Below are 22010 nucleotides of genomic sequence, written 5' to 3' on the forward strand. Positions count from 1 at the left end.
CCAATCAGACCTTTATGGTAGAGTGGCCAGACAGAAGCCACTCCTCAGTAAAAGGCATATGACAGCCTGCTTGGAGTTTGACAAAAGGCACCTTAAGACTCTAAGACCATGAGAAACAAGATTCTCTGACTTGATGAAACCAAGATTGAACTCATTGGCCTGACTGCCAAGAGTCACATCTGGAGGAAACCTGGCACCATCCCTACGGTGAAGCATGGTGGTGGCAGCATCATGCTGTGGGGATGTTTTTCAGCAGCAGGGACTGGGAGACTAGTCCGGAAAGTATTATGTGAAATTATTTTGATGTGATATTTAAATATTGTGTGAAATTACTCTGAATTGATATGAAAGTACAGCAATTTATGCTTCTAGAAACGTATTGCAATTGAGAATCGATTCACATTTAGATGGATTATTTGACTATTTTACCTGAACAGAGCCAGTCTACCTCTGAAAATAACATACAGTCCTTGGACCTTGAGGAGTAACGGGGGCAGCAATCAGCAGTAGAAACAATAACAAAGCGAACTCCCTGCCCGTTTCAGTAAAAAGCTGAGGGATGGGGCTGGAGAAATGTAACCATCCATGATATCAACATTCTAGTTTTAACCATGTTTTGAGGATATACAGTGTTTGTTTATATTTACTGACAAACATTGGAGTAAAAGAAGCTTATATTTTGGGTTCTGATGGGGTTCGACAGTTGAACTAAGCTCATGAGGCATTTATAAGTGATTTATTCAAGAAACAGATGGGTACATATCATGAATGTATAAGTCCCAAAATGGATGTAACAACTGCTGATTGCCCCTTTAAGAGAACATCTTGGGCTAATCTAATAGGAGATATTGAGGACTACAGTATTTCAGGCATTGTCATTGGATGCATTTGATCAATTGTTAACGTTTTGTTGATGGTCCACTCTTGATGTTCTACACGTTACAGTGTAGCTTCAGCCATTCCTACAGAACAACATTAAAGTGTAGAACCCCTTTACTGCATATTGGTTCAACGACTGCAGAGACGGTACTTACTGGTGTTAAACAGATCTCCAACCTCCTCTTCTTCCTCCAATGTGACAGTCATCTCCCCCTCCTCCCCTTTCACTCCAAAAACTGAATCCTCCTCTTTCTCTGCCGCCTCTTCTTTTACAGTAACATCCTCCTCCTCTTTCACTCTGAACGCGTCTTTCTCTTCTTTCACTGTAACGTCTTTCTCTTCTTCTTTCACGCTAACAGCTTCACCCTCTACTTGTTTTTGTATTGTAACAGCCTCCTCTTCCTCCTCCTCTTTCACTAGAGCTTCTTTCTCCGTCCAGCAGACCTCCGCTTCTTTAGCAGGAGGAGAGTAGCTTAGTGAACTCATGGTCGGGGATGTTAGCTAGTTAGCATTAGCGACTAGCCTAGTTCTAAGCTAACTTAGCAAACCAGCTAGCTGACAAACAACGTAAATATATCATTAAATGGGTCAACAAGTACATACGACAGAAGTGTGTTTAATACACAGCGACTAATATACACCAAACCAGTGTAAAGAGCGTGAATGTTGTAGCTATGTTTGTTAGAAAGCTACCGAGGTGTCTGACTAGCTGTTGTTGTTGAAGGAGCGTCCCGTCCACTAGATTAGACGTCACACTGGCAGCATCGCCTGAACCTAAAAGACGCACATCGCCATCTGCTGACTGTACTGGGCAACGCAGTTGAGGAACCAAACGTTTATTTTTAATTTATTTCATAAACGTTAAACATTATACTAAGTCGTTCAAAGAGAAGCATGTGTTGATTGATTCGTTTTTAATGAGTGAGAATTTAAAACAAACTTTACACCCACTACATATTTGCATTGAACCATACTTCTGACATGGATCATTTTGACCCCAGAGGCATATCTTTTATCATAGCCAAAATGTAGTTTATTCAATTCTTAATGACTTTGTCAATCAACTTGTTCTTAATAAATCTAAATCATGGTTTAGTGTTTCTATATCAATATGGACTTTTAACAAATTCAAATCCTTTGGAGTCATTTTGACTCCAGCCAAAAGCATCTTTGATAAATAGGACGTTTATTTCAAATCAAAATCACATTTTATTGGTCACATACACGTGTTTAGCAGATATTATTGTGGGTGTAGTGAAATGCTTGTGTTTCTAGCTGCGACAGTGCAGTAATATCTAACAAGTAATATCTAACAATTTCACAACATAGACCCAATACACACAAATCTAAGTATTTGAATCTAGGTTTCTCTGTAGACATGATCCATCCCACCAGAGGGTGGAGGGGCACCTGTATCAGTGGTTTTGACCAGATAGACACCTGCAGACACACAGTATAGTGCCTCCCATGTACTCTCCTAAGATTGGACTCTTCTATACCACGTATCACATGACTGTGTACAAAACTGCAAGGGGTATACAGTGCATTCATTAAGTATTCAGACCCCTTCACTTTTTAAACATTTAGTTACATTACAGCCTTATTCTAAAGTTGAATAATTTCATAATTGAATAATCAATACCCCATAATGCCATCACAATAACCCATAATGAGAAAACAAAATCATTTTAAAAAAACATTTTTCCAAATGTATTTACTTAAGTATTCAGACCCTTTGCTATGAGACTCGAAATTGAGCTCAGATGCATCCTGATTCAATTGATCTTCCTTGAAATGTTTCTACAACTTGATTGGAGTCCACTTGTGGTAAATTCAATTGATTAGACATGATTAGGAAAGGCACACAACTGTCTATATAAGATCCCACAGTTTACAGTGCATGTCAGAACAAAAACCGAGCCATGAGGTCAAAGGAATTGTCCATAGAGCTCTGAGACAGGATTGTGTCGAGGCACAGATCTGGGAAAGGTACCAAAAAATGTCTTCAGCATTGAAGGTCCCCAAGAACACAGTGGCCTCCATCATTCTTATATGGAAGAAGTTTGGAACCACCAAGATTCTTCCTAGAGCTGGCTGCCTGGCCAAACTGAGCAATCTGGGGAGAAGGGCCTTGGTCAAGGAGGTGACCAAGAACCCGATGTTCACTCCAGAGTTCCTCTGTGGAGATGGGAGAACCTTCCAGAAGGACAACCATCTCTGCAGCACTCCAGCAAACAGGCCTTAATGTAGCAATGATTAAATTGTCAAAATGTATTTCAATGGACAATTCAGTGACCTGTTCTGTGAAAGGTGTTGGCTAGAGATGACATGCAGGAGCTTGCAGGGATTTGTAGTCTTGCATGTCGTCTACTTTGATGCTAATTAGCTTTTTCGAATCCGAGAGAAAAGAGACACAAATATATTGATACAAGTATTTGTAATGGATCCCCATTAGTTCCTGCCAAGGCAGCAGCTACTCTTCCTGGGGTTTATAATGGATCTTCATTAGTTCCTGCCAAGTAAGGTCGGGGAGCATGCCAGCCTGCCTGAACCGCCCCTGAACTAACAGGTATAAATGATGGGTTATGAACTAACAGGTATAAATGATGGGTTATGAACTAACAGGTATAAATGATGGGTTATGAACTAACAGGTATAAATGATGGGTTATGAACTAACAGGTATAAATGATGGGTTATGAACTAACAGGTATAAATGATGGGTTATGAATTAACAGGTATAAATGATGGGTTATGAATTAACAGGTATAAATGATGGGTTATGAATTAACAGGTATAAATGATGGGTTATGAACTAACAGGTATAAATGATGGGTTATGAACTAACAGGTATAAATGATGGGTTATGAACTAACAGGTATAAATGATGGGTTATGAACTAACAGGTATAAATGATGGGTTATGAACTAACAGGTATAAATGATGGGTTATGAACTAACAGGTATAAATGATGGGTTATGAATTAACAGGTATAAATGATGGGTTATGAACTAACAGGTATAAATGATGGGTTATGAACTAACAGGTATAAATGATGGGTTATGAACTAACAGGTATAAATGATGGGTTATGAACTAACAGGTATAAATGATGGGTTATGAACTAACAGGTATAAATGATGGGTTATGAACTAACAGGTATAAATGATGGGATATGAATTAACAGGTATAAATGATGGGTTATGAACTAACAGGTATAAATGGGTTATGAATTAACAGGTATAAATGATGGGTTATGAATTAACAGGAATAAATGATGGGTTATGAACTAACAGGTATAAATGATGGGTTATGAACTAACAGGTATAAATGATGGGTTATGAATTAACAGGTATAAATGATGGGTTATGAATTAACAGGCATAAATGATGGGTTATGAATTAACAGGCATAAATGATGGGTTATGAATTAACAGGCATAAATGATGGGTTATGAATGAACAGGCATAAATGATGGGTTATGAATTAACAGGTATAAATGATGGGTTATGAACTAACAGGTATAAATGATGGGTTATGAACTAACAGGTATAAATGATGGGTTGTGAATTAACAGGTATAAATGATGGGTTGTGAATTAACAGGTATAAATGATGGGTTGTGAATTAACAGGTATAAATGATGGGTTATGAACTAACAGGTATAAATGATGGGTTATGAACTAACAGGTATAAATGATGGGTTATGAACTAACAGGTATAAATGATGGGATATGAATTAACAGGTATAAATTATGGGTTATAAATGATGGGTTATGAATTAACAGGTATAAATGATGGGTTATGAATTAACAGGTATAAATGATGGGTTATAAATGATGGGTTATGAATTAACAGGTATAAATGATGGGTTATGAATTAACAGGTATAAATGATGGGTTATGAATTAACACATCCCCTGCGAGCCCAGGCATTTCAATACATTCAGGATTTCTTACGGTCCATGTGCAATGTATATGGTTATCTCTGTCTCTCTCTCCATCTCTTCTTTAACAAGCAGCCATGTTGTTGTCATTCCACTAGGGACCTGTTTTCAGCTTTTTAAGTCTCCAGTCAATAACCGGTGTACTGGAATGATCCCTCTACACCCTTTACACATGTACTGCACTGGGATTATCCCTCTACACCCTTTACACATGTACTGCACTGGGATTATCCCTCTACACATGTACTGCACTGGAAATATCCTTCTACACATGTACTGTACAGGAATTATCACATTGGCTGGCAGAAACTTACTGGTTTTTTTTTATTGGGCCATCGAAGCTGTCTCAGTGAGAGACTAGTTGATTATGGATTAACAGTCTAACAGTCTGAAGGTCACAACTCACGTTATTCTGGTTAAACAGAGAGAGACCAGTTGATTAAGGAGTGGGGATTTTTTGACAATTAGGAAATAATGTCATGTTTTACTCGTACCTCAGCCAGCATTGTGAATGGTTAGGAAATAATATGTCATGTTTTACTAGTACCTCAGCCAGCATTGTGAATGGTTAGGAAATAATATGTAATGTTTTACTCGTACCTCAGCCAGCATTGTGAATGGTTAGGAAATAATATGTCATGTTTTACTCGTACCTCAGCCAGCATTGTGAATGGTTAGGAAATAATATGTCATGTTTTACTCGTACCTCAGCCAGCATTGTGAATGGTTAGGAAATAATATGTCATGTTTTACTAGTACCTCAGCCAGCATTGTGAATGGTTAGGAAATAATATGTCATGTTTTACTAGTACCTCAGCCAGTATTGTGAATGGTTAGGAAATAATATGTCATGTTTTACTCGTACCTCAGCCAGCATTGTGAATGGTTAGGAAATAATATGTCATGTTTTACTAGTACCTCAGCCAGCATTGTGACTGGTGTCTGAGGCGATGACATACTAGACCATGACAGTAAATATAATACTTAGGTGTTTTTAGTCATCCATGAAAGGTCTGGGGTGGTTCTGTGGTTATAAGTTACTGACCTTGGAATACATTTCTGGCCATGCTGGCAGGGTCTGAATCAAACCCAATGTCCACCTGGTACACTGGCAGGGTCTGAATCAACCCAATGTCCACCTGGTACACTGGCAGGGTCTGAATCAAACCCAATGTCCACCTGGTACACTGGCAGGGTCTGAATCAACCCAATGTCCACCTGGTACACTGACAGGGTCTGAATCAACCCAATGTCCACCTGGAACACTGACAGGGTCTGAATCAAACCCAATGTCCACCTGGTACACTGGCAGGGTCTGAATCAACCCAATGTCCACCTGGTACACTGACAGGGTCTGAATCAAACCCAATGTCCACCTGGTACACTGACAGGGTCTGAATCAACCCAATGTCCACCTGGTACACTGACAGGGTCTGAATCAACCCAATGTCCACCTGGTACACTGACAGGGTCTGAATCAACCCAATGTCCACCTGGTACACTGACAGGGTCTGAATCAAACCCAATGTCCACCTGGTACACTGGCAGGGTCTGAATCAACCCAATGTCCACCTGGTACACTGACAGGGTCTGAATCAACCCAATGTCCACCTGGTACACTGGCAGGGTCTGAATCAACCCAATGTCCACCTGGTACACTGACAGGGTCTGAATCAACCCAATGTCCACCTGGTACACTGACAGGGTCTGAATCAACCCAATGTCCACCTGGTACACTGACAGGGTCTGAATCAACCCAATGTCCACCTGGTACACTGACAGGGTCTGAATCAACCCAATGTCCACCTGGTACACTGACAGGGTCTGAATCAACCCAATGTTAAGGGGAGGGAAGATTGGTCAAGAGGGTGATGATTATTGTTGTTCTACTGCCTGATTGTTATGCAACAACACTGTTTACAAAAGCTTTGTTAAATCAGCACAACAGTTTTCAGCTGTGCTAACATAATTGCAAAAGGGTTTTCTAATGATCAATTAGCCTTTTAAAATGATAAACTTGGATTAGCTAACACAACGTGCCATTGGAACACAGGAGTGATGTTTGCTGATAATGGGCCTCTATACGCCTATGTAGATATTCCATAAAAAATTTGTCGTTTTCAGCTACAATAGTTATTTACAACATTAACAATGTCTACACTGTATTTTGGATGAATTTGGTGTTATTTTAATGGACAAAAAATGTGACTTTCTTTAAAAAACAAGGACATTTCTAAGTGACCCCAAACATTTGTTACACCATGTAGGAGCAGTATAGACCTAGTCTGTTCATTATATACATCTACATGATGTATTGTTACACCATGTAGCAGCAGTATAGACCTAGTCTGTTCATTATATACATCTACATGATGTATTGTTACACCATGTAGCAGCAGTATAGACCTAGTCTGTTCATTATATACATCTACATGATGTATTGTTACACCATGTAGGAGCAGTATAGACCTAGTCTGTTCATTATATACATCTATATGATGTATTGTTACACCATGTAGGAGCAGTATAGACCTAGTCTGTTCATTATATACATCTACATGATGTATTGTTACACCATGTAGGAGCAGTATAGACCTAGTCTGTTCATTATATACATCTACATGATGTATTGTTACACCACGTAGGAGCAGTATAGACCTAGTCTGTTCATTATATACATCTACATGATGTATTGTTACACCACGTAGGAGCAGTATAGACCTAGTCTGTTCATTATATACATCTACATGATGTATTGTTACACCATGTAGGAGCAGTATAGACCTAGTCTGTTCATTATATACATCTACATGATGTATTGTTACACCATGTAGGAGCAGTATAGACCTAGTCTGTTCATTATATACATCTACATGATGATGTATTGTTACACCATGTAGCAGCAGTATAGACCTAGTCTGTTCATTATATACATCTACATGATGTATTGTTACACCATGTAGGAGCAGTATAGACCTAGTCTGTTCATTATATACATCTATATGATGTATTGTTACTCCATGTAGGAGCAGTATAGACCTAGTCTGTTCATTATATACATCTACATGATGTATTGTTACACCATGTAGGAGCAGTATAGACCTAGTCTGTTCATTATATACATCTACATGATGTATTGTTACACCACGTAGGAGCAGTATAGACCTAGTCTGTTCATTATATACATCTACATGATGTATTGTTACACCATGTAGGAGCAGTATAGACCTAGTCTGTTCATTATATACATCTACATGATGTATTGTTACACCATGTAGGAGCAGTATATACCTAGTCTGTTCATTATATACATCTACATGATGTATTGTTACACCATGTAGGAGCAGTATAGACCTAGTCTGTTCATTATATACATCTACATGATGTATTGTTACACCATGTAGGAGCAGTATAGACCTAGTCTGTTCATTATATACATCTACATGATGTATTGTTAGTCCATGTAGGAGCAGTATAGACCTAGTCTGTTCATTATATACATCTACATGATGTATTGTTACACCATGTAGGAGCAGTATAGACCTAGTCTGTTCATTATATACAGCTACATGATGTATTGTTACACCATGTAGGAGCAGTATAGACCTAGTCTGTTCATTATATACATCTACATGATGTATTGTTACACCATGTAGGAGCAGTATAGACCTACAGTAGCTAATTGCTAATTTAGATGTTGTTTGACTTAATGATGGTAGGTTTGGTCGATGTGTTGATGGTAGTTGTGGTAGGTAAGTTTGGTAGGTGTGGTAATGAAATATACAGTAGGAACATGGTGATGGTAGGTGTGGTAGTTGTGGTTTGTAGGTTTGGTGATGGTAGGTTTGGTCGATGTGTTGATGGTAGTTGTGGTAGGTCGGTGTGGTAGGTGTGGTACTTGTGGTAGGTAGGTGTGGTAGTTGTGGTAGATAGGGGTGGTAGTTGTGGTATGTAGGTGTGGTAGTTGTGGTAGGTAGGTTTGGTGATGGTTGGTTTTGTAGTTGTGGTGGGTGTGGTAGGTGTGGTGATGGTAGGTGTGGTAGTTGTGGTAGGTCGGTGTAGTAGATGTGGTAGTTGTGGTAGGTAGGTTGGTGTAGTAGTTGTGATAGGTAGGTGTGGTAGTTGTGGTAGTTGTGATAGGTAGGTGTGGTAGTTGTGGTAGATAGGGGTGGTAGTTGTGGTATGTAGGTGTGGTAGTTGTGGTAGATAGGGGTGGTAGTTGTGGTACATAGGTGTGGTAGTTGTGGTAGGTGTGGTGATTAGGCTTGGGCTGTATCCAGATTTTCATATTGTCATAACGTCCTTCTCTCATACCAGGATTTGAAGTACTACCAGCATAGCACATGAGGGGATGCTAAAAACACAAGAAAAGCCTATGGGCATCTATTTCCAGAATCCTAACAAATTAGCACAAACTGTTAGCAAATTCACATAGACGCTGTTAGCTAAATGCTAACAACTGAAAACGAACAAACTAATTGCAAAGCAGAGGAGGCTTCTGAGGGGAGGACAGCTCATAATAATTTCTGGAATGAAGTCAATTGAGTGGTATCAAACACATGGAAACCACATCTTTGATGGGTTGATACCACTCCATTGACTCCATTCCAACCATTATTATGAGCTGTCGTCTCCTCAGCAGCTTCCACTGTTGCAAAGAAAGGCAAATCCAGCTCATAAAGTTATGTCAGGGATAATCAACGAGGGACTATGTGTTCTATGGTAAATAATGAACACTGTGGAACTGACCTTCCATGGATTTGCATTATTTTCCAGAGAACCATAAAGCCCTGAGTTGATTATCCCTTTTATAAAGTATTTTTTATGTAAAGTTATTTATTTTACATTTTATAGATTTTATAGAAGTAAAAAAAAATGTAACTAATTGTATTGGAGAGAAGAGGTCTCTTTACAGTGTCAAATTTATTTGAGATCTCTATGCCATGTAGTTGAGAAGGAATTTATCTTTTTCATTTACAGGCAATTATTTGCGTTGCAGTTTTAAGACGGTTCCTTAACCCTCTGAGCAGAGGATAGCACATTTTTAGCTACATTTCACCTCCAAAAAGTAAATAGGTTCTACATAAAGCTGTCCCAACTATTTGTGGGCACCGTTTGTCACCGTTATAGTGCAATTTATGTGTATAGAGGACTCCTCTCTAATATAACATGTCACACATTGTGTCAGACTGATGGAATGTTAGGTGTCTCATTGAAAGTCTAACATCTACCATGACTACTGGATGTTTCAATTCTAATAAATAACAACAATCCACACCGTAACAACAATATTGCTTTTTTAATAACTGCTTTTATTAAAGCGTACAACTTTGCTAATGAAAATGACATCAACAAACATCACTGGCCTGACTTGAGCAGCTCTGCCCGGGGATGGAGCCAGCAACTTAGCTGCAACCGGTCCGGTCCAGGCTACCTGCAGACCTCCTCCCAGACCTCCTTTTCAGCACCTCCCCTTAACAGGTGAGGTGGTGGAAATGATCAGAGTTGCATTCAACTTGAATAAAGATGAGAAACTCTGGTCTGTGGAGCCACTGGTCTAAGGGGAGGACTTCTGTTTAAACCATGTCCATTTGGCGATATTTTCTAGGACAGTAGAGGTGGTGAGCAGAGATGAATTCAACTTGGATAAAGATGAGAATCTCTGCTCTGGGGAGGAGAGTCACTGACCTTAGATGGTTTATTGCCTTGATAAAGAGGATACTTTCTGGCTTGAGGAGAATATCATGTTTTGTGGAGGAAATGTGGCTTGATGACTTAAAGAGGAGGAGGAATTATTGGGTGACACTTTTAATTACCAATGTAACCTCAGTGGAACTGTGGCTTCATCGAGTTCCAGCTCTAGGCAGACAGCACGTCAGGAATGCTGTAAGACATCACAGAGACAGGTAAGTATCTATATATTTACATGTGTGTTGCATGTACACTAAACCCTCACATTTGGATAATGTCACTTTTAAAGTGACAACATATATATAAACAGTGTAACATGAATACATGTTTAAACATTATTTACCTCATCTTAATTCTCTTCCAGATGCCTGGCCTTTTCTTGTTCTTGGAGGATGGCTCTGATGTTTCAGCCTCTTCTGGAGCTTCTAGCTGCTGGTTCTCTGGCTCCCCCTGCTGGTTCTCTGGCTCCCCCTGTTGGTTCTCTGGCTCCCCCTGTTGGTTCTCTGGCTCCCCCTGCTGGCTCTCTGGCTCCCCCTGTTGGTTCTCTGGCTCCCCCTGCTGGCTCTCTGGCACCCCCTGCTGGTTCTCTGGCTCCCCCTGCTGGCTCTCTGGCACCCCCTGCTGGCTCTCTGGCTCCCCCTGTTGGTTCTCTGGCTCCCCCTCCTGGTTCTCTGGCACCCCCTGTTGGTTCTCTGGCCACTCCTGCTGGTTGTCTGGCACCCCCTGTTGGTTCTCTGAACTCCCCTCCTGGCTCTCTGGCTCCCCCTGTTGGTTCTCTGGCACCCCCTGTTGGTTCTCTGGCACCCCCTGTTGGTTCTCTGAACTCCCCTCCTGGCTCTCTGGCACCCCCTGCTGGTTCTCTGAACTCCCCTCCTGGCTCTCTGGCACCCCCTGTTGGTTCTCTGAACTCCCCTCCTGGCTCTCTGGCACCCCCTGTTGGTTCTCTGAACTCCCCTCCTGGCTCTCTGGCACCCCCTGTTGGTTCTCTGGCCACTCCTGCTGGTTCTCCGAACTCCCCTCCTGGTTCTCTGGCACCCCCTGCTGGTTCTCTGGCACCCCCTGTTGGTTCTCTGAACTCCCCTCCTGGCTCTCTGGCACCCCCTGTTGGTTCTCTGGCCACTCCTGCTGGTTCTCTGGCCACTCCTGCTGGTTCTCTGAACTCCCCTCCTGGCTCTCTGGCTCCCCCTGTTGGTTCTCTGGCCACTCCTGCTGGTTCTCTGAACTCCCCTCCTGGCTCTCTGGCTCCCCCTGTTGGTTCTCTGGCCACTCCTGCTGGTTCTCTGAACTCCCCTCCTGGTTCTCTGCCCATGCCTGCTGCCTCCTTGGCCCCTCCTGCTGGCCATCTCCAGATCCAACAGGCTCTTGGCTTACTTGTTGGCCTGTGGCCCATCCCGGCAATGCCTGACCGTGGTTGGAATCGTGGCTGTGTTGGGTGGTTGGACACCGGGTGTTGATTTGAGCATCAGCCTCCAGATTCATCTGCTCCAGGTACTTTTCCATCATCCTCTCCCTCTCCTCCTTCAGATTCTGATGAGTCCTTTTTTTAAGCAGGGACTGCTCTCTCCACTGCTTATTGAAATCCTCCAACTTCTTCCTTCTCTCCTTATCCTTCAGCAGCTCCTTCCTCTTCTCCCTCTCTCTCTCTGCCCGGGTCATGGTGGATATTACCCTTGGGTGTCCAGGGAAGGCTGGGAGGGGAGAAGAAGTAGAGTTCACATTCAACTTAGTGGATCTGGTATCAACTAAAATGTAATGGACACAGGGAATTAAGAATAGAAAACACAGTTGGAGCTCAATGATTCTTTAATCTTTTCAATTGAGCAAGGCATGGAATTTGTCAATGAAGTGCAATAATTCCCATCCCGAATTGACCTGACCCTAAGTTGAACATGAGCCCCAAATGGCACCTATTCCTTGTATAGTGCCAGGGCCTATGTGATAGCTTAGGGCTCCATGGCAACTAGGGGACCCCCGACCCCCCCATAACCCTTTTTTGTGTGTGTTTTTTAGGAACTCTTTCTGGGTCTCTACTTAGTCTTGAGAGTTAGACTAGTAGATGACATAAGGTATCATTTAAAAACGTGGTTGTTACATCAGCAGTATTTTTCTTGTTATGTCAGTCAGTCACTCAATTAGCCATGTCAGCTAACATATTCTTTGGACAGTAGTTTTATATTGAAACAATGATGCAACATGATGACTGGCTTGGAACTTATGTGTGTAGAGGAGACTAAAGACGATGATGTCATAAGCAGAGGTAAAACAGGTCTTACCTATGTGGACGATCTTATAGCCCTCCTCGGCCTCTCTCTGCTACGTTCTCTCGATCTTTTTGAGGTTCCTCTTCTCCCACTTCTTATTCACCCAGTCCACAGCTCTCCTTCGGATACTTTTATCAGGTGGGAGAATGTCCTCCTTGTCATCTTCCTTCTCCTCCTCCTCTTCACTGTTCTCTGTCTCACCCATCTTGTAATTCCCAGGGATCTCTCTTCTTTCCTCTTCTGACATCTCCTCTCTTATGTTTGCCTTTATGATGTTCTCTCTCTCTCTCTCTGATTAAAGCTAAATGGCTCTTCAATGGCTCTCTGCCTCTCCTCCTCTCTCTTTTCCTCTCTCTTTCTCTCCTCCTCTCTCTTTTCCTCTCTCTGCCTCTCCTCCTCTCTCTTTTCCTCTCTCTGCCTCTCCTCCTCTCTCTTTTCCTCTCTCTGCCTCTCCTCCTCTCTCTTTTCCTCTCTCTGCCTCTCCTCCTCTCTCTTTTCCTCTCTCTGCCTCTCCTCCTCTCTCTTTTCCTCTCTCTGCCTCTCCTCCTCTCTCTTTTCCTCTCTCTGCCTCTCCTCCTCTCTCTTTTCCTCTCTCTGCCTCTCCTCCTCTCTCTTTTCCTCTCTCTGCCTCTCCTCCTCTCTCTTTTCCTCTCTCTGCCTCTCCTCCTCTCTTAGTCTGAACATTTCTTTCTGTCTGGCAATTCCAATCTCTCGTTTTTTATCCTGCTCCTCTTGTTGTCTTGCCCTCTCCTGTTTTCTTTCCATCTCCAGCCGTCTTTCCTCCTTCTCCCTCCTGATTTGTTGTCCTCTTTCTATGTGTTCTCGTTCCCCCTTCAACACTTCTAACCTCCTCTCTTTACGTCTATTGAAGACTTCCCGTGCTTTAGCTTTAACATGAACTACTACATCTTTCTTCATGCTTACTTCCTTTCCTCTATCTTCTCTTTCCATGTAGTCTTCCTCTGCTTTCTTAATAATCACTTCCTGCTTTTCTTCCATCTCTCTCTCCTGTTCTATCTCCAGTTCATTCTGCCCCTCATTTCTTCTTCCTGCTTCCTCCCTCTCTCTCATAATCATATTTTCTTTCTCCATCTCTTTCTGTTGCTGATCTTTTAATTCCATCTCTCCCTGATTCTCATTGTCTTTCTCCCTTTCTTTCTCTTTCTCCATTTGTTTCTGTCTCTCCTCTTGTTGTTGTCGTCTGTGTATCTCTTCTATCTTTCTCTGTATCTTGTTCTCCCTCTCTCTTCCCTCCTTCTCCATGTCAATTTGCTTCTGTTTCCATATATCTTCTTCTTCTTGATCTCTCTCAAACTTTCTCTTTCTCTCCTCTTGTTGTTGTCGTCTCTCTTTCTCTCCCATCTCTCTCTGTCTCTCTTCTTCACTTTCTTCCTCTTCCATCTCTATTTGCTTCTGTTTACATCTTTCTTCTCCATTCTCTTTCTTTTGATCTCTCTCTGTCTCACTTTCTCCCTCTCTCTTTCTTCCTCTTCTATCTCTATTTGCTTCTGTTTACATCTTTCTTCTTCTCCTTCGCTCTCCATCTCCTTCTTCTTCTTATCTACTTGTTGTCTCTGTTTTGGTATTGTCTCCATTCTCTTTCTTTCTACCTCTTTCTGTTTGTTGTTCTCACCCTCCATCTTCTCCTCCATGTCCATTTGGTTCTGTTTCCATTTATATTCGTCTGTTTCCATATTTTCTAATTCTATCAGCTGTACCTTGATTTTCTTGAAGACTTCCTCCAATTCAGACGTCTTTTTGTCATTGATGAGGGCTGTCTCCATCTCCATCTCTCTCTCCACTCTATTTTTCATCTCCTCTTCTCTTCGTCTCCAATCATTTTCTCTCTCTCTGTCTCTATCAAATGTTCTCTCTGGTTCAGTCTCGTCTTTCAATCTAATCTCTTCTTTCATTCTCACAACCTCTCTGTCTAACACTAGTACATTTTGGTTAAACTGTTTCACTCTCTCACTCTTCTGTCTTCTATATGCTTCTTTCGCTCTTTCAAATTTGATTTTGTATTGAATCTCATTTGTTGTCATATCTTCTTTCAGTCTCTCAACCTCTCTCTCTAACTCTTTTACCTTTCCGTTAACCAGTTTGACTTTCTCATTCTCTGCAATACGCATGTCTCTTTCTCTTTCAAATATTATCTCCTTTTCAATCTCTTTCAATGTCTCAATCTCTCGTTCTAACGCTTTTATCGTTTCTTCTGCCTGTTTCACTTTCTTCTTCATTTCTTGTCTTTCCAATTCTGCTTTTCTCTCCCTTTCCATCTCCCTTTCTCTCTCCCTTTCTCTCTCTCTTTCCCTCTCTCTTTCTGTCTCAATAGGTTTGTTGTTCCAGGCCAGTCTTGGTCGCTGATCCTCCATGACTTTCTGCCATAGCCTCAATCTCTCTATCTCTTGCTTCATTTTAAAAGGTGAAATTAGTGATAATCTATGACCAAGACATACTTTCAAAGGATTTGCAGAGAATGATACATAGAAATACAACCTAGACCTAGGTAATTGAATCAAACACTGGACAACATCAATAGCAGGGTTATTTTGATCAATTCATCTGGACAATTCATTGTCAATTAATGTATTGACATGTTTGAAAGAATTATGAGACATTTTATGGACAAATACAAACACACAACTAGCTTGCCCATTCAGTTAGGGGTTTGAGAAATTCCTGTTGCAATTTGTGTGATGTTATAACAATGTTGCCTCTGATGTTTATGCTTGTAGAAATTACTCCTACAAATTATGTTTCACTAATGCAATTATTTACAACCTGCACACATACAGTTATCAACAACAACAACAGTAATGATGTTAATAAGGAAGTGGATATTCAACCGGCAGAAGAAAGGCATAGGGGTTGAGATAAATGAAGGTTAGGTTCAGGACCTAGGGTTGGGTTAAGGTAAAGGTTAGGTATAGTTTCAGTGAGGTCAAGGTAAGGGTTAACGTTAAGGAAAGGCATAAAAGTTAACATTGGGTTAGTGTACCGCTGTCCACCATCATTCATTTTCAGCTGGGTGAATATACACGGCCATTTAATAATAACAATGACATGTCTTACGTGGGCCAGTTGTAGATCCACCATCAGTAGCTCCAGCAGATGTTTGACTCTCTTGATCTCCTGCATTTTTCTCTGGTTCTCCATCGCTTCTGTGACTCTCTCTGCCTCTCTCTGTCTCTCTGCTTCTCTCTGTCTCTCTGCTTCTCTCTGTCTCTCTGCCTCCCCCTGTCTCTCTGCTTCTCTCTCTCTCTCTGCTTCTCTCTGTCTCTCTGCTTCTCTCTGTCTCTCTGCTTCTCTCTGTCTCTCTGCTTCTCTCTGTCTCTCTGCTTCTCTCTGTCTCTCTGCTTCTCTCTGTCTCTCTGCTTCTCTCTGTCTCTCTGCTTCTCTCTGTCTCTCTGCCTCCCTCTGTCTCTCTGCTTCTCTCTGTCTCTCTGCTTCTCTCTGTCTCTCTGCTTCCCTCTGTCTCTCTGCCTCCCCCCGTCTCTCTGCTTCTCTCTGTCTCTCTGCTTCTCTCTGCTTCTCTCTGTCTCTCTGCTTCTCTCTGTCTCTCTGCTTCTCTCTGTCTCTCTGCTTCCCTCTGTCTCTCTGCCTCCCCCTGTCTCTCTGCTTCTCTCTGTCTCTCTGCTTCTCTCTGTCTCTCTGCTTCTCTCTGTCTCTCTGCTTCTCTCTGTCTCTCTGCTTCTCTCTGTCTCTCTGCTTCTCTCTGTCTCTCTGCTTCTCTCTGTCTCTCTGCCTCCCTCTGTCTCTCTGCTTCTCTCTGTCTCTCTGCTTCTCTCTGTCTCTCTGCCTCCCTCTGTCTCTCTGCTTCTCTCTGTCTCTCTGCTTCCCTCTGTCTCTCTGCCTCCCCCTGTCTCTCTGCTTCTCTCTGTCTCTCTGCTTCTCTCTGCTTCTCTCTGTCTCTCTGCTTCTCTCTGTCTCTCTGCTTCCCTCTGTCTCTCTGCCTCCCCCTGTCTCTCTGCTTCTCTCTGTCTCTCTGCTTCTCTCTGTCTCTCTGCTTCCCTCTGTCTCTCTGCCTCCCTCTGTCTCTCTGCTTCTCTCTGTCTCTCTGCTTCTCTCTGTCTCTCTGCTTCTCTCTGTCTCTCTGCCTCCATCTGTCTCTCTGCTTCTCTCTGTCTCTCTGCTTCTCTCTGTCTCTCTGCCTCCATCTGTCTCTCTGCTTCTCTCTGTCTCTCTGCCTCTCTCTGTCTCTCTGCTTCTCTCTGTCTCTCTGCTTCTCTCTGTCTCTCTGCCTCCCTCTGTCTCTCTGCTTCTCTCTGTCTCTCTGCTTCTCTCTGTCTCTCTGCTTCTCTCTGTCTCTCTGCCTCCATCTGTCTCTCTGCTTCTCTCTGTCTCTCTGCCTCCCTCTGTCTCTCTGCTTCTCTCTGTCTCTCTGCTTCTCTCTGTCTCTCTGCCTCCCTCTGTCTCTCTGCTTCTCTCTGCCTCTCTGCTTCTCTCTGTCTCTCTGCTTCTCTCTGCTTCTCTCTGCTTCTCTCTGTCTCTCTGCTTCTCTCTGTCTCTCTGCTTCTCTCTGTCTCTCTGCTTCCCTCTGTCTCTCTGCCTCCCCCTGTCTCTCTGCTTCTCTCTGTCTCTCTGCTTCTCTCTGTCTCTCTGCTTCTCTCTGTCTCTCTGCTTCTCTCTGTCTCTCTGCTTCTCTCTGTCTCTCTGCTTCTCTCTGTCTCTCTGCTTCTCTCTGTCTCTCTGCCTCCCTCTGTCTCTCTGCTTCTCTCTGTCTCTCTGCTTCTCTCTGTCTCTCTGCCTCCCTCTGTCTCTCTGCTTCTCTCTGTCTCTCTGCTTCCCTCTGTCTCTCTGCCTCCCCCTGTCTCTCTGCTTCTCTCTGTCTCTCTGCTTCTCTCTGCTTCTCTCTGTCTCTCTGCTTCTCTCTGTCTCTCTGCTTCCCTCTGTCTCTCTGCCTCCCCCTGTCTCTCTGCTTCTCTCTGTCTCTCTGCTTCTCTCTGTCTCTCTGCTTCCCTCTGTCTCTCTGCCTCCCTCTGTCTCTCTGCTTCTCTCTGTCTCTCTGCTTCTCTCTGTCTCTCTGCTTCTCTCTGTCTCTCTGCCTCCATCTGTCTCTCTGCTTCTCTCTGTCTCTCTGCTTCTCTCTGTCTCTCTGCCTCCATCTGTCTCTCTGCTTCTCTCTGTCTCTCTGCCTCTCTCTGTCTCTCTGCTTCTCTCTGTCTCTCTGCTTCTCTCTGTCTCTCTGCTTCTCTCTGTCTCTCTGCCTCCCTCTGTCTCTCTGCTTCTCTCTGTCTCTCTGCTTCTCTCTGTCTCTCTGCTTCTCTCTGCTTCTCTCTGTCTCTCTGCTTCTCTCTGTCTCTCTGCTTCCCTCTGTCTCTCTGCCTCCCCCTGTCTCTCTGCTTCTCTCTGTCTCTCTGCTTCTCTCTGTCTCTCTGCTTCCCTCTGTCTCTCTGCCTCCCTCTGTCTCTCTGCTTCTCTCTGTCTCTCTGCTTCTCTCTGTCTCTCTGCTTCTCTCTGTCTCTCTGCCTCCATCTGTCTCTCTGCTTCTCTCTGTCTCTCTGCTTCTCTCTGTCTCTCTGCCTCCATCTGTCTCTCTGCTTCTCTCTGTCTCTCTGCCTCTCTCTGTCTCTCTGCTTCTCTCTGTCTCTCTGCTTCTCTCTGTCTCTCTGCCTCCCTCTGTCTCTCTGCTTCTCTCTGTCTCTCTGCTTCTCTCTGTCTCTCTGCTTCTCTCTGTCTCTCTGCCTCCATCTGTCTCTCTGCTTCTCTCTGTCTCTCTGCCTCCCTCTGTCTCTCTGCTTCTCTCTGTCTCTCTGCTTCTCTCTGTCTCTCTGCCTCCCTCTGTCTCTCTGCTTCTCTCTGCCTCTCTGCTTCTCTCTGTCTCTCTGCTTCTCTCTGCTTCTCTCTGCTTCTCTCTGTCTCTCTGCTTCTCTCTGTCTCTCTGCTTCTCTCTGTCTCTCTGCTTCCCTCTGTCTCTCTGCCTCCCCCTGTCTCTCTGCTTCTCTCTGTCTCTCTGCTTCTCTCTGTCTCTCTGCTTCTCTCTGTCTCTCTGCTTCTCTCTGTCTCTCTGCTTCTCTCTGTCTCTCTGCTTCTCTCTGTCTCTCTGCTTCTCTCTGTCTCTCTGCCTCCCTCTGTCTCTCTGCTTCTCTCTGTCTCTCTGCTTCTCTCTGTCTCTCTGCCTCCCTCTGTCTCTCTGCTTCTCTCTGTCTCTCTGCTTCCCTCTGTCTCTCTGCCTCCCCCTGTCTCTCTGCTTCTCTCTGTCTCTCTGCTTCTCTCTGCTTCTCTCTGTCTCTCTGCTTCTCTCTGTCTCTCTGCTTCCCTCTGTCTCTCTGCCTCCCCCTGTCTCTCTGCTTCTCTCTGTCTCTCTGCTTCTCTCTGTCTCTCTGCTTCCCTCTGTCTCTCTGCCTCCCTCTGTCTCTCTGCTTCTCTCTGTCTCTCTGCTTCTCTCTGTCTCTCTGCTTCTCTCTGTCTCTCTGCCTCCATCTGTCTCTCTGCTTCTCTCTGTCTCTCTGCTTCTCTCTGTCTCTCTGCCTCCATCTGTCTCTCTGCTTCTCTCTGTCTCTCTGCCTCTCTCTGTCTCTCTGCTTCTCTCTGTCTCTCTGCTTCTCTCTGTCTCTCTGCCTCCCTCTGTCTCTCTGCTTCTCTCTGTCTCTCTGCTTCTCTCTGTCTCTCTGCTTCTCTCTGTCTCTCTGCCTCCATCTGTCTCTCTGCTTCTCTCTGTCTCTCTGCCTCCCTCTGTCTCTCTGCTTCTCTCTGTCTCTCTGCTTCTCTCTGTCTCTCTGCCTCCCTCTGTCTCTCTGCTTCTCTCTGCCTCTCTGCTTCTCTCTGTCTCTCTGCTTCTCTCTGTCTCTCTGCTTCTCTCTGTCTCTCTGCCTCTCTCTGTCTCTCTGCTTCTCTTTGTCTCTCTGCCTCCCTCTGTCTCTCTGCTTCTCTCTGTCTCTCTGCTTCTCTCTGTCTCTCTGCTTCTCTTTGTCTCTCTGCCTCCCTCTGTCTCTCTGCTTCTCTCTGTCTCTCTGCTTCTCTCTGTCTCTCTGCTTCTCTCTGTCTCTCTGCCTCCCTCTGTCTCTCTGCTTCTCTCTGTCTCTCTGCCTCTCTCTGTCTCTCTGCTTCTCTTTGTCTCTCTGCCTCCCTCTGTCTCTCTGCTTCTCTCTGGCTCTCTGCCTCCCTCTGGCTCTCTGCCTCCCTCTGTCTCTCTGCCTCCCTCTGTCTCTCTGCTTCTCTCTGTCTCTCTGCCTCCCTCTGTCTCTCTGCCTCCCTCTGTCTCTCTGCCTCCCTCTGTCTCTCTGCTTCTCTCTGGCTCTCTGCCTCCCTCTGTCTCTCTGACTCCCTCTGTCTCTCTGCCTCTCTCTGGCTCTCTGACTCCCTCAGTCTCAGGATTTCAACCTTCCACTCATTCATTAGATCCCTTTCTACTCTTCTTCTCCTCCTTTCCTCTTTTAAAAGGGATCTGAGATGGTCTGTCTCAGACTGTAGATGTTCAATGATCTTGTCCTTCTCCATTCCACCATTCCTCTTCTTCTTTTCCTCCTCCCAGAGGCAGACTTGAAGTCTGTCCATCTCCTTCTTCTGATTTCGGATCGTTCGATCCTTCCCTCTCAACTCAAGCATGTGGGCTTCCTTCTTTGTACAGGTCTTCTTCTCTTCTCTCAGGAACTGAACCTCCATCTCTGCCTGCTTGTAGCTGGGAGCAAATGAATGTCAACACATTATTTAGGAAGTGAACTCAGACAATTTATTACAGCCTTAAAATAATAATTAAACCTCTGCTCAATTAAACTGTCTTTAATAACACAACTAACACAACTGTGACTTACAGTACGTGAATGTAATGAGTTGACTGTCCATGATGGCCAGAGGTGGGTAATGTGTAGCTCTGGTCCAGGGCGTTACGTACAGCTTGCAGACACTGAGCCTTCCTTCAGCAAGCCGCACATAATGCCCTGGACCAGAGCTAGGTTATGTGATGAATGACTTACAGACTGTTCCACATGATAGGAGGGGGTAAGAAGACAGTCCCAGTAGGAGACGGAGATCGTCCAGAAGAAGAAGAGGTGTCCATCTCCTCAGAGACTGTAGTAAAGGTCTACAAGTTTTATTTCTGGAAAATAAAGAGATGCCTTCGTTCAGCAACAATGTGTGTTTCTATGTTTCTGTCACTAGATGGGGCCATTGTACACAACATTTACTCACCAGGTCAGTTAATTCAAAAATAGTCTACACACTACAGTACTCAAGCTCTAGCCTACAACCCATCATGCATCAGCACAACTAATATAATAATACCTCATCACAACTTCATAATCACAGTACACCTGGATTGTGTTCACAAAGTGTTTCAGGGTAGGAGTGCTGATCTTGGATCAGATCCCCCCCTGTTCATCAAAACGTATTCAGTTTGATTTAAAATACAAAAGTGATTATTGATCAGCACTCCTTCTATGAGACTTTGTGAATATGAGCCTGTGTGAAAGAACATTTCTGGCATATGCTGGCTAGACAGTACACAGACAGACAGATAGTCCGACAGACAGACAGATAAGTCAGCAAGACAGACAGACAGAAGAGTAGATATAGATGGACTGATTGATAGCAACAGAAAAAAACAAAGATATAATTGTATTTTATAATGTCAGAAAGAAAAAATATTTCAAATACATTAACGTTCACCTTCACATGTGTTATCTTACCATGACAGAATTATAGGCTAAGTAGGCTAGCGGTTGGTTCATGTATTGTAAACTTGTGTAAATATTTGACTCACCTCAAATCACACTTGTCAAAGCGCAGTTTTAGTGTGGAACCGAATAATATCTTTGGCATTAACTTTCTCTGGTCTGGAGCTGTATTGTTGCGTCATTTGAAACGCTTGAGCGTCATAATCGGTTCACCGCGCCTGCTTGATTGACAGCTAGAGGTTCTCCTGCGCATCAGTGTCCAAAAGTCGATATTGTTGAGCTGCTCATAATTGATAAAGACATTTATAACCATTTTCACTTGACTTTTATTTCGTGTATTTTTGCCTAAGGTTATTTGGTAGTCTATGTTGTGTGATTTCTCTTTGTATGGACCTAAAGTTCAAAGAAATACAAACAGCAACCATAGCCTTCAAACATTTCCCACACAAATACAAATGTGGGTGTTTAGTGAGTACACAAAATAATAACAGGACAGCCATAACTGTACAAACAAACATACAATCACAACTCTTGGGCACCAAATATTCAATGTAAAAGCCAAAAGGTAGGCTAACATGAAGTCCGATTCTGAAATGCGCGTCAACAATTGAAGAACTCGTTT

The 22010-nt window shown here is 43.5% G+C and overlaps 1 long non-coding RNA gene across 1 annotated transcript; it reads right to left on the reverse strand.

The window, feature by feature from the left end:
* Window positions 1–20081: 20081 nt before the first annotated feature.
* LOC145867263 (uncharacterized) lies at window positions 20082–21546 on the reverse strand. Its single transcript, XR_014383278.1, has 3 exons — window positions 21475–21546; window positions 20690–20811; window positions 20082–20394 (listed from the first exon to the last, which is right to left on the reverse strand). It is a non-coding gene; the product is annotated as an uncharacterized LOC145867263 (long non-coding RNA).
* Window positions 21547–22010: the final 464 nt, after the last annotated feature.

The sequence above is a fragment of the Salmo salar genome, unplaced genomic scaffold (genome assembly GCF_965601325.2).
Source record: "Salmo salar unplaced genomic scaffold, fSalSal1 ptg000257l, whole genome shotgun sequence".
NCBI lineage: Eukaryota > Metazoa > Chordata > Actinopteri > Salmoniformes > Salmonidae > Salmo > Salmo salar.